At 35.8% G+C, this 12,959-nt stretch overlaps 1 protein-coding gene across 1 annotated transcript in view; it reads left to right on the top strand.

Moving 5' to 3' along the window:
- The first annotated feature begins 3,682 nt into the window (after positions 1-3,682).
- LOC113233074 (hormone receptor 4) overlaps positions 3,683-12,959 on the top strand; it is a 101,182-nt gene continuing 91,905 nt past the window's right edge. The window contains exons 1-2 of the mRNA XM_026468049.1: positions 3,683-3,917; positions 5,600-5,685. The gene's annotated coding sequence lies outside the window, so the exon portion shown is untranslated. The remainder of the gene's footprint in view (positions 3,918-5,599; positions 5,686-12,959) is intronic.

Genomic DNA, 12,959 nt, shown 5'->3' with positions numbered 1-12,959 from the left:
TCCCACGGCGCCGACTCAACCAGCGAGAGGGAAACCCGGGGGGGTTTTAGTGGGGTAGGCCCTCCAGCCTGGAGGGAGAGTCCCTACATAACCCCTGAGTCGCCCTGGGCTCAGGGGTATCCATAAAGATTTCCCCCCCGTCAAAAAAAAAAAAAAGGTAAATAAAAACCAACGCCATACACGTCTAGTTGCTGCATAATATTACTTTTTTAATAAATTTCAGTTATGCATCATATAGATTAGAATTTTATTTTAATAGCTTTCATATATTGTAATGACAGTTCGTACCACAGACCACATGTTTGTACAATATAGTATGTTATATTATATTTATAACGAGGCTATATATTGAAGGTTTTCTAGAATAGTGGCCTATCTCAAAAATACATAATACTTAAAGAAGATTTGAAAAACAAGGAATCGTAGTTGTTACGGGATTGTTGGTACCAAAGGAAAACACGGTGTTTTATTCACAATAAAATTTAGCACATTCTTAATACAGTTGCGTAATTTTTAGAAAATGAACTATTTGGTTATTGACCACTATTATTGAAAAGCGATTGTGATACATTATCATCGAAGTTTTGCTAAATTTATATTAAATATTTATATTTATATTATTTTTAATCCACTAGTCATTTTACTCAAAAGCTACAAGGCACATAGCGACAAGTACTAAAACTGTGCAGCCGCTATACATCGCTCAGTGATATATTTGGTGACATTGAACCGAGTCCATTGCCAACGACCTCGCTCCTCAGGGAAGATCGCCGGTTTGCGTAATCGTTCCTGCGTATAGTATAGACCCCTGCGTACTTGCAACTTGCGCATGTGTGTAGTTGTAACTTCTCCATACACATATGTACGGCCAGTCGCTTAGAGCTATAGTCGTATAACAATAAAGTGAATTGAAGTGTCTTGTACTGTGGTGTGTTTGATTGTTAAACTCTGTAGTATTTGACTGTTTGGAATAACTTTGACTTGTAGATTAGAGCTAAATTGTACGCTTTATAGTTGTATATTCACTTCCGTATATGATTTAAAGACAAAGCCGTTATTTGTTATGTTTTTCTAGTGTAACATTTTTGTAAAAGTTTTGGTATGGAATAGTAAATGTCGCCAATCACGTTAAAACCAATAAACTTTACTTCTATATTTCAATTTACATATTCTTTTCTTAATAAAAATATGGATTTCAGCTATTTGGTGATTTTTCTTTTTTTAGTGAACCTATTCGTTTCGCTGTTGCATATTCTTTGAATTCATTAACAAATATGTAAGCATATGCATAGACAAAAAATATCCTTATAAGGTTAACTACAAAGTATCTGATCATCATTCAAGATAACTGTTCATAAATACATAGGGCGCACTACAAGGTTTCGGAACTGGCCACTTACATAAACAATATTAAAAAAGTAATTACAACATTTAAAAATGGAACTCTTTGGCTGTAGAATACAGTTTGTTTCATCTGACTGTCACTTGTTTTTACATTGTGGCCTCACTTTAGAAATTGGTTGTCTATATCACCATGGAAAGACCATGGATTTAACTCGTGAAAATTTTCGTAGTATGATTTTCTACGACTTTAAGTGTAATGTAACAGCTCAGCGGAGTTTCGTTCGGCTTCAAATTGCCTTTGGCGATGAAGCACCATGCAAGACGACTATTTATATCTGGTTTGCAGAATACAAACGCGGTCGTGTGAATCACAGTGACGAATTTCGTGATGGTCGCTCGTCCACTGCTGTGAACAACAAAAACATCGATGTTGTGCGCCGTATGATCAAAACAGACAGGCATGTGACATACCATGAGATTCGAGCATCTTTAGGCATAGGCATGAGTCAAATACAATCAATACTACACATTGGGTGTGAAAAAGCTGTGCTCTCGGTAGATCCCACACAATTTGACTGAGGCTCAAGAAACGGATCGCGTCATTTGGTGCAATGCCATGCTTACCAGATTCAACGAAGGGGCGTCAAATTTGGTGTGGGACATAGTAACAGGTGACGAAACATGGATTTATAGTTATGATCCCAAAACAAAGCAGTAATCGAGTGTATGGGTCTTTCGAGATGAGCCGAAACCAACCAAAGTGGCGCGCTTGCAAAGTGCCTCTAAGCGGATGATTGCTTCTTTTTTAAATAAAACTGGACGCGTGGCTACTGTTGCTTTGGAGAATCGTTGTACCGTGAATAGTGATTGGTACACGACCATTTGTTTGCCGGAAGTTATTGATAAACTCCGTAAAAATAGTCGTAAACGCCGTATCATCTTGCACCACGATAATGCCAGTTCTCACACGGCCAGACAGACAAATGAATTTTTGAAGGTGAACAACGTTGACCTTATGAGCCATCCTGCGTACAATCCCGACCTGGCACCTTGTAACTTTTATTTATTTCCAAAAATTAAGAACCAGTTACGCGGTCAACGATTTTCATCACCTGAAGAGGCTGTCGAAGAGTATGAAAAATATGTTTCAGAGATTGTCACGGAGGAGTGGCATAAATGTTTTTAAAAATTGGTTTATTCGTATGAATGTGCATTAAAGCTACGGAGAATATTTTGAGAAACAATAAATTCATTTCTGATCATATATAATATTTTTTTTTCTTAAAACATTTTATCTGAGAATAAGACGCATCGAGGAAGTAAGGAGAACACGTCACTCAATCTGTTAAATATATCAGTTTCATAATACCTGAAAGTTGTTATTCCGATTCTATTTTAGACATTTTTTAAGTGGGTGGGTAGAATGCATCACCGAACTATACTTTAGTCCTAAGAAAAATATTATACATGTACATTAACGTATACCAATATCAAATGCATGGCAAGAGCAGGCTTTAAGCTATGCATTTTGAGGATTTATTTATCGGAATTACGAAGCGTGAACTAAATTTCTTCCTGTCTTTTTCAATTCATGTTTTACTTTCCCATACGCAAAAGTATAATGTTTTAGAACAATAACGAAATGTTCAAGGTCTCGTACACGGCTGGCGAAGACGGCTTGCGGCTAGATCGTATTGCTTTCACTTTCGTCAGTGACCACCGGCACTTGTAACTCGGGGTCTGCTTTACAGACGTTGATGCTAGGTCAGGGTTCAATGTAGAGTAGCGTTGGCAATAAATTGGAAAGTTAGTTTGACAATCTTTTTGTATTGAGATGGGTTTCTGAGCTGATACTATCGACTGTTGTTGTTATCTTTAGCTTTCAAACTTTTGCTATTGCAGATATACGTGAAACTGATTTAAAAGGTAAGCATTTAGAAAAACATCAATTATTTATGTTTATAAATAGCTTAAGAAGATGGAATGGCAAGAAGTGAGCGTTTAGTTTTGCGTACACATTGCGATGTTTGTGAGAAGTTATTATTGTGAATGATTAACTAATCAGCACAAACCGCAAACGTGCTCTTAATTAATTACAAATTGGCTCGTATTATGAATATTTTCAGGTGATCGCGGTTCATTGAACTCGTTCATAAGCTGCGATATATGTAACGATAAAGACGTTGGGTGGCTGGGAGGTAAGTACGAAGCACATGTGTTGTGTTGCGTGAGAGAACCTCCAGGCGTGTGGGTCCAAGTCCCGGCGGAAGGGTCCTGGAGGAGCGCCCGGCGGGGTGTGCGGCACTGGGCCGGTCAGTCACCGCTCTGCCGGCGCGGCGCGCGCTCGTTGTCCCGTGTCGCTGTACGTTCCGCGCTGCTATCGTTCCGACACCTCCTATGTTTATCTGCTTCCTTGGAGCTCCTTGTATGAACATCGTGATCTTTCAGACTAGTGCTGTTCTTTCAGTGGATTGTGACCTCTTTTGTGTGCGTAAGATTGTGAGTGACCCGAGGATTGTTGCTCGAAGGATACTTTGGTGATGCTGCTGATCCGACCTCACTGAAAAGTCCAGGTCCTTAAATTGACTACTAATAAGATATAGCATTAATCTTAACGAATAGCATAATTATTCTAAGCATGAATAAGGTTTAAAAAAGCTAGAAAGTTTTTTATACTCAGCGGAGTTTTCCTGAAACCCTTTCGAAAGTTGCAACGGTGAATACTGAACTTTTTTTTTAGTTTGTAAGAAAACAATACCTTATTAGTTTCAGCTCTTGCAAGAGTTCCTTGTTTGACTTGAAAGGAATGCTTATTTTCAGAAAGTTCAAGTCCTTGTGATGAACATTATCCACCAGGTCACTTTAATATTCACATAATATTTAGTATAACACTTAAAGCTAACTTAGTAAGTAAAGTATCGCATGGTAAAACGTTATGAAATAATATACTTCATTCCTATTTTAACATAATTAGCTACCACGGAACAAATTAATTGGCTACTATGTATTGTGAATATGTAGCGTTCTGTTTTATATTTGATTGGAACCGGATGCACTTGTATTTACATATCTGAGCTTGTAAAATTTAAAATCGTTACAATAAGCTTCTTTGAGTTATATGTGCGATTTTATGCAAGTATGTTTTCAGGAGTAGTAACTATCCTGTACAGTTTGGTGCGAATTATTTTTTATCGAATGTGAGTGTGATACTCCAAACATTTCAAAACAGAGTATGCCTACATAATTTTTCATTTATTGCTTTCGTAAGCCACGAGAGGAGAAGCAACATTTCACTTTGCTTTGTATCGCAGCTTTACTACGCTCGTCTACCTGCTGCCTAGCTGTGACGATTTTAGCTAATTCTCATTTTTAGAAAGGCAATTAATGATTAGAAGCTGAATGACTGTAATGATTTCAATGTAGAAATAAATAAGATCTTGGTTATAATTACGGGTGTCAACTAAATTGGAAACCAATATAGTTTTTATGTAATGCTAAAATTTATTTTTTTATGTAACAAAATTATTAAATTTTAATTTCAGCTTGCTCCATTAATATTCAAGTTTAACGACCCCGTTATGTAAGTTGTTGCCTTGTTCTTGTCTGCAACTGAAGTTGCATCGGCTTAAACCACAGAAATGTATAGCAAATATAGGCGACAGTGCTGGGTCATGATATTAAGTAACTGATATGATTATTGTAGAGTTGTCCAAAACAATCATATTTATGCAATATGCGTTATCGGAAATATCAGTCGCTCGCATCCGCTGCATGCAGATACCGCTGATTTTTACAGATTCAATTAATTAATGTTTTTAACCTTTCTTGGTCATTTTTATGATTTTTAAGATATTAAATGAGGTTAATGATATTTTTATATTATACAGCTCTGATACTTGCATAAGATGTTTCTTCCCTAAAGTTCTTGAATTTAAAAATATACATCGAAATATGCTCTCTATATTTTAAAGTCGCAGTCTTTTTTTATAATTAGTAAAGACGAAACATAAAATGTTACTTTCGACTTTCATTTCTCATAATTTCGTATAACCTGTAATTAAGATTCAAAACTTATACGAAATGTTCGTCATTTTACGCTTGATTGATAACTATGGAGCAATGTTCAATAAATTGATCCTATGTGCTATATTTAAAGTGAAAATTGAAAACCCGAACCGGTAGTTTTCAAGGTAGATGTCGTCTAGGTGTGTTACAGTATTTTATGCAGTATATATGAAGGCAATATTTTCCGCAGCTGTTCGGCACCTCGCCCTGCTCTCCCGGCGAGCCGAGATGAAGGAGAAGGGCTGAACCCGTACCGACTGGTTCTCAAACAAAAATGTAAGTTTTACGTTGCTAACTTCAATTACTGATCCAAATGCTATCTGTCCGCAACCGTAACAGTACTTAGTCCAGCACTTCCCGTTTCTATCAAAGATGAGTCCACCTCAGGGATCAACTCTATATTGGTGTCTGATTGGAAAATATTGCAATTGATTTAATTGAAAGATCTCGAAATTAGGTTATTGAGGTTTGGTAGGTGTAGCGCTACAATAATTTATAATATTTATCGTAGATTTAGATTTAAAACTTAATCCAACTCTGACACGGACATGAATTTTACTTTATATTTTTTTTTATTTGGGGTAACAACAGCCATACTTCATACAATTCTAACCTTAACATACGTTTAACACTTTTGGATACGCCAATTACAGTTATTCACTAAAATAATTACTGGCAATGAACGTATAATATTAAGAATAAAAACAAGAATAAGGTTGAATTAAGTAAAATGAAATTAAATAATCCTGTCTCTGATTAAAGAGAAAAAAACAAAATTATGAGAGAGAAAAGGAACATTAAAATAAGATAAATAGTACATGAATATCAATACATATTAGAAATAAAATAATACATACATATAATACATTAAACATATATACACACATAACACTACTATGTGTTTATTATATATAAATATATAGCGTCACCCTACCGTTTTACAAGATGTTTGTTTTTGTGGAATTTATGTTACTCCTCAAATTCACCTAATAGAAAATGAAGATAAACATAGTCCGTATGACTTTCCAGTTTTTCTACTTCAAAGTGAAGTACGTGAGTTTACAATGAAAGGGGTTTTGAATATTTATATTTAGCAAAAGTAGAGCTTCTTGTGAAAGAGTTCGTCCAGGAAAGTACTGCCACCGGTATGGTGCAACCAAGCTTTCTGCTGCCAAGCAGTAATGTTAGCATTACAGGTGCAGAGGCCGTGCTCCTCAGATCTTTGCGATTTAAAGCTTTGAGTGGCACTGCAACTGTCATGGGTAGGTGCACGACTTCTTCGTCCCCTTATTTGACATCATAAAAAATCTATCGTCTTCAGGATCCAACGGATTCAAATTATACTTCTTGGTTATAACGACGTCATTTTGTTTTAGACTATGTATTGGTTGATATTTACATATTGGAATCCTTTCGCACACTCGTAAGTTATGTTGTTCATAGCGACATGTCCATTGAGTATATAGCTTGGCAAATATTTAAAGTGATGGTAGCAATGGCCCATTCACGGGTCCATTCGGGTGCGTTCACACTGCACGGGGCGTTAGCCGCTACCCGCGGCAATTCATTAGCTCGCCGACACATGACATCAATACCGAATTAGTTTTCCCACATTTTGCCAAATATATTGTGCTACAACCCACAACCTACGCTATCGTACTTAACTACTTCCATAAGTAAAAGTATAGAATAGAAAACATGATCTTTCATGATTTTTTTGTTTACTTGAATTATATAAAATTTGTAATCAGTAATTTGATCGTTTGTGTAATGGACAAACTCTTGTCTAAGTCTCAATATTAATTTAAATTAAATTAGTTCATGTCTGTGGGCGTTGGATGAGGTGATTCCGGTAAGATCGATTTGGAAAATGAACTTTTCTAAATTGGTTCGGGTCTGGGTGTTATGGGTAGTGCCCTGGAGTGAATTCTGTTGCTCTGGTACTCATAGTACAGGGAATTCCCCCGTTTGATTCCAAGTAATTGGTGATTTATTTGGTACAATAATACAACAATATCATAAACGGCTAGAGTTATACATATGTCTGTCATTTATAACTAATTTCATAATAATATTATACTAATTATCTGAAAAAACCAATCCACTTTGAATTGAAATATATCTTAACTAATGCGTATAATCTGTTAGAAACCAATTTTCATTATAAATTTGTTGAGCTAGGCTACAAATGTTCTAAACAAAATGATTCCGCGAAACGGTTCGCCTCATTCTAAGTCCCGAAATAGAATCTTTCTTTCTCATAATAAGGGCTATAATTGCGTGTGCGATGGGCTGCAGTGTATTGTTGCAGGAATAATGCACTGGCAGTAGTTTACGAGGTCTTTCACCGACCACACAATATAGGTCAGTTAGATTAGCTACGGTCCCCGCGAGTTGTTAGTTTAAATACCTAGTGTATGCGTATTAGCCACGTACTACTAGGAAATTAGTGGCTGTTTTTTAGCAAAATGCTGTTATAATATACTGTTCGGTAACACTCGTACCTAATTGTATATTTACTGAAAAGTTTTGTACTATAATAGATGCCTAATCTAACTTATTTTCGTCAACCGTAAATATCCCATTAAGCACGAGTTTCCTCTGTAAAGAAAATACTGTGTAACCTACAATATTAGAATATAAGTACGTTTAAAACCTATGTTAAGCAATAGTGCCTATAGAGGCAAGTATTTTTTTAATATAATATCTAGTGCCGAGACGAATAAGTCGTACGCCAGGCGGAAAACTACACGCCTGTCCATAACAGTTGCAGTAAGTACCACTCAGAGTTTTAAATCACAAAGATCTGAGGGGCACTGACACTGCGCTCATCACCCTGAGACATAAGTTGACAAGTCCCAAGTGCCTGTAATTTCACTAGCACCCTTACCCTTCAAAACCGGAACACAGTAATGCTGACATTAGTGCTTGGCGGCAGAATTAGGTAACGTGGCAGTACTACACTGGACGAACTTTTTCACAAGTTAATGTAGCTGGGTCTTAGAGAAAATATTTTAACATAAACGTGGAGAATGGTTATTAAATCGCTACATGCTGAACATAAAGTTTTAAGCGTATCAAATGAAAGCTACAATACAAGAGGTACAAATAGTAGGTTAACGATTTCCTTCAGCGCCTAGTAACTCTTAAACGCCCTCAATACTACAGGTACTTAATGCGTACTGTTGCTTTACATTTAGTACCTTATATAGTGTACATATGAGCATTAGTTTACTACTACTAGGTAATCATTTTCTTAGTTTCTGATATGAAGTGCCCGATTGCAATGCCTACTTTCAATTTAAGACTTCCAATCTCGGTACAGGAAGCGTTTACAAATCATGAAAATTGGTGATACGTTCATACACTGTGTGGTGTGCAGTCCACCTTTAAATTGTATATTTTGCTCACGAATTTAAAATTAATTTTAAAATTACTTCAATGAGCTGGTGACCTGTATGGGAAAGAAATAATAACTAAAATAAAATCTTATTATTTTTATGGCCCCTTAAAAGGCCAGCAGTTACCAGTGTGGTTTCTGACAAATGTCTTTCTTTTTTAAACTATTCATTTACACTAATAACAATCACAAACATTATTTCTTAAAATCAAATACAAATCATTTTGATTGGCCCGACGACATAACATCACTAACTTAATAAAATCAAAATACCAAATGATCAAAGACCTTCTGACAATAATGCTATGAGTGTGTGCGCGTTATAATGCACTGAATAAATTAGTATTAAATAAAATAAAATAAAATCAAACAATTTGCAAAGAAATGACATATATTACAAAACCTGAAACATAAATTAAGAAATAAACATTAAATAAAAAGTAAAAGGTATGTGCAGCTTCATTTGCAATTTACTAAAAACCTAATTCTAATTTATCAAGATGGCTACGCAAGAAAGTTCCTAAAGTTAAACATAATTATATTCGGTTCGTTTTGGCTTAATCTCACAGACGTCTTTTAGAATGGAGCATTTGTGAAATATTGGCAGAACACAAGCCTTCCAGACTAGGGTCGCCCTAGTTTCGGGAGGTCGCCGGTCGATCGTGAACTCCGCACTCCATTCAAATTTGTCGCCCTGATGTACCCTCGTGTCAATACTTAAAATCTCCAATTATTTGAAAATGTTAAATTATTCTAGACCCCGATCGATATAGTTACCAAATAGGAACGAGAATTTTTCAGTGGTTATTTAATTTCTTCCCAAATTTTCGCGCAGGAAAGCATTTCTCCACCCTATTGCGGCCCGACACGAGTCTCAGCCGTGGGGTCACTGTCCGAGTTCTGTATCTAGGTCAACTGAAGGCGCCTTTTCGTCTGTATTATGTCAGCCAGTTTGACTCGTACACACAAATTCAGATTAAACATTTTACAGAAAATTCATTCAGAACCCGTTTTAGCGGTGAACTAATTTCACTTCTATTCTTTCGCGACTTTTATGATCAACGGGGAATCTTACGTCAGTTAACACAACCGGTTATTTTGCAATAATGAATTATTCATGAGCTATCCGCAAACGAAGGGGTTAAATTATAAAAACATTGAATTACTTTTTATGCAAAATAGAATTGATTTTAATTGAATAATGATATAATTCTGAACTTAAGATTGAATTTCACAAATCAAAATAAGTCATGCTTAATTAAACTTGGACGTCAAAAGCTACGATCAAAGGACGGTAGACGTAGCAAGTATTACATTTCCTGCTTTTCTATCCTAAACTCAACTTCGATTTTAATTTCAATGTTTAGCAGCTGCCTTGCATCATGGAACATTGAGCACTTAACCTCATTTGTTGGTTAACTGCATGATATTGCAGCGAAGTTGCGGAGGTCACATGGATGGTACATAGAGTTGCGTGTTCGATGAGGTTTGAACTGGCGGGGTTATAATGATGCATAGCGCGGCATAGTGGTCGGCTGCTGTGCGCGGGTAAAAGGGAAAGTGCCGTGTTTCCTGCTCGCGGCTCGTACGCGGAAGAGCTCGCAGCTAGTGCATACGTAACGCTATTTTGCTGTACTCCACGTTGGCAGATCGCTTTAATGCACTTCGTATCTCTGCTGGATGAGTCTAAACAACTGTAACGTATAATACGTGTAAAATCTTTGCTTTCAATACGATACTTACATCTTTATAGCTTTTTTAATCATACTCTGTTGTATTTTTGACAGTAGGGTCGGTGCCCTCAATTAAATATCCACTATTTGTACTAAATGCTATACAAATAGTGGATACCTAAGTGAGGGGACCGACTGTACTATAAGATTTTCGCATTTTACTATTACCACTGACCTAGAGACTTTTTTATCAGTAGTAATATAGGCAATAAATTCTTAAGGGTTATTTATGGAAATTGTATATTCAGTAATTTCGGATTCATTTAACAGCCGCAGGCGCATTGTATGGTTTTACTTTCGACCGTTCAATCCACTCTCGCCGTCCTGATATTGATGACTATACTCCACATCCACTAATATGACTGCATGTGGGTTGTAAAGTTATATTTCAATAGTACATACTAACTCTTCCATCATACCAAAATAAACGTGACGCAATAGTGTCATTATTTGAAACAAATTCGGAGCCGAATTAAAAACTACTTTTTAAACTTCTATTGGCAATCTTTATCACTTTCATGAATCATATCGTTCAACTGTTGACCTGTTTGCATAATTTAAAAAAATGTTAATCGAAAACCAACAAAAGTGAGATTGCAATGCTGCAGTGTGAACCGTAGTCGACTCTCGGTGCAGCGCAGCGTGTCTTCCGCATACGACTGCACTTTCCCTCGTCCGCTGCGCTTGCGCAGCGCTGCGAACGCTGGCGGAACTACCACTGCTATTGTGCTACTTAACACATAGATTTGTAATATACGTATCAGTTTCGATCAATTTATCACCGTGTTATTCTTTTGTGCCTATTTTAGGTAATTAACTGAAGTTTTATGAACTCTAGGTAAAATATTTACGTGAAATTGAAACTATACAGAATGTTCGGTCATTTACTGTAAAAGGTTGTTAGTTATTTCTAACCGATAGGTACTTGAGTGTTATTTTAGAGAAATATGATTTGCAAGTAAAAAAATGTTGGTAAACTATTATAACAAATGAATTTATAATAATAATATTTGTTACATTTAGATAAAATCTAAGGTTGTACATGCTACTTACATATAATATTTAAAACTCCTGAATCCCAAACTAAGCAAGGCTTGTATTTCACGATTCAGTATCCTCCATTCACTGGCTGTCATTAGATACATACAACCGTGACTATGTGTACATATAAGAAAATTATGATTATTTACTGAAGTGTATGTACTGTATACAAATAAAATATGTTAATAATAAAAACAAAAACTTTATAATTTCTAAGCAAATAATTTCTAATTGTGAAAAAATCATATCTTGTATATTTTAAAAATATGCTTAAATTCTCTCCATTTTTATTTTCTGCCAGATAACCGTCTTATCACAAGTTCTAGTGAATCAGAAGACCAGGTTTTTACTTTTAATCTCCTATCTTCTTCTCATTCTCATTTTGTGTCTATTGAATGTCAGTAATCAGTTTCTCGTACAATCGTAACGTTGTTTATTATCTTGCACATTAGAAAGCTAGTTATTAGAATTTCTCCAATAAGTTTGTAACTGCGTAGGAACATTTTTCTCGAAAACAGTGTCGAAGACTTACAGCAGCAGAATAATAAAACCTCGTGTTTGGTTTTTTAATGAGAGCAAGAGGAAAAACATCCAACATTACTAAGTAGTTTACTTATTGGTGTATTTTTACTTCCGATAATAAACATTACAAACAGCGTTATAAGTTTCCATTGGATTTATGTTTTCAAAATTTTATTTTCTTTACATACTGTGCAGGTACAGGTACACCAATGAACAATGAACAGGGAAATTCTAGATTATAACGTAAATACGAGTATAATAGTATAATAATAATATCTTACCTAATGGACACAAACTAAAAATATTATTATTAGTAGAGTCTCTTGTGAAAGAGTTCGTCCAGGGATGTACTGCCACCTTGCCCATTTCTGCCGTTAAGCAGTAACGTCAGCATTAGCAACTTGTCAACTCATGTCTTTGGGTGACGGGAGCAGTGGCACCCTCCATCAGATCTGTTTGCGATTTAAAATTCTGAGCGGCACTGCAACTGTTTTGGACAGGGGTGTCGCTTACCACCAGGCGGACGACTTTTTCGTTCCGTCACTTGGTATCGTACAAAAAAATCTAATGCAAGTTTTTGTAAGCATTTTTAACAATTTCATTTTTTTATTTAAAAAAGCTTACGTTTGTCCACAATACCCCTTGAAATTGAAGATTTGGACAATAATGGTAAACTTCCGAGCTAGAACATGTCTGTTGAATCTAACCTTGAAACATTCATTTCAAAAGAAAGAATCGCTACAAATCAATAGTTATTTTAATAGCAAGGGGAAATAGAAGATATTGAACGCATTATATTGGTTAATCAAATCATTACGCCGTAGGTTTGTAATGGAATGAATGTCACAACTATT

Source organism: Hyposmocoma kahamanoa, unplaced genomic scaffold (assembly GCF_003589595.1).
Source record: "Hyposmocoma kahamanoa isolate Upper Pololo Valley unplaced genomic scaffold, ASM358959v1 78, whole genome shotgun sequence".
In the NCBI taxonomy this organism is placed as follows: Eukaryota; Metazoa; Arthropoda; class Insecta; order Lepidoptera; family Cosmopterigidae; genus Hyposmocoma; species Hyposmocoma kahamanoa.
The sequence above is the reverse complement of the archived record's forward strand: the minus strand, read 5'-3'. Positions and strand labels throughout refer to the sequence as shown.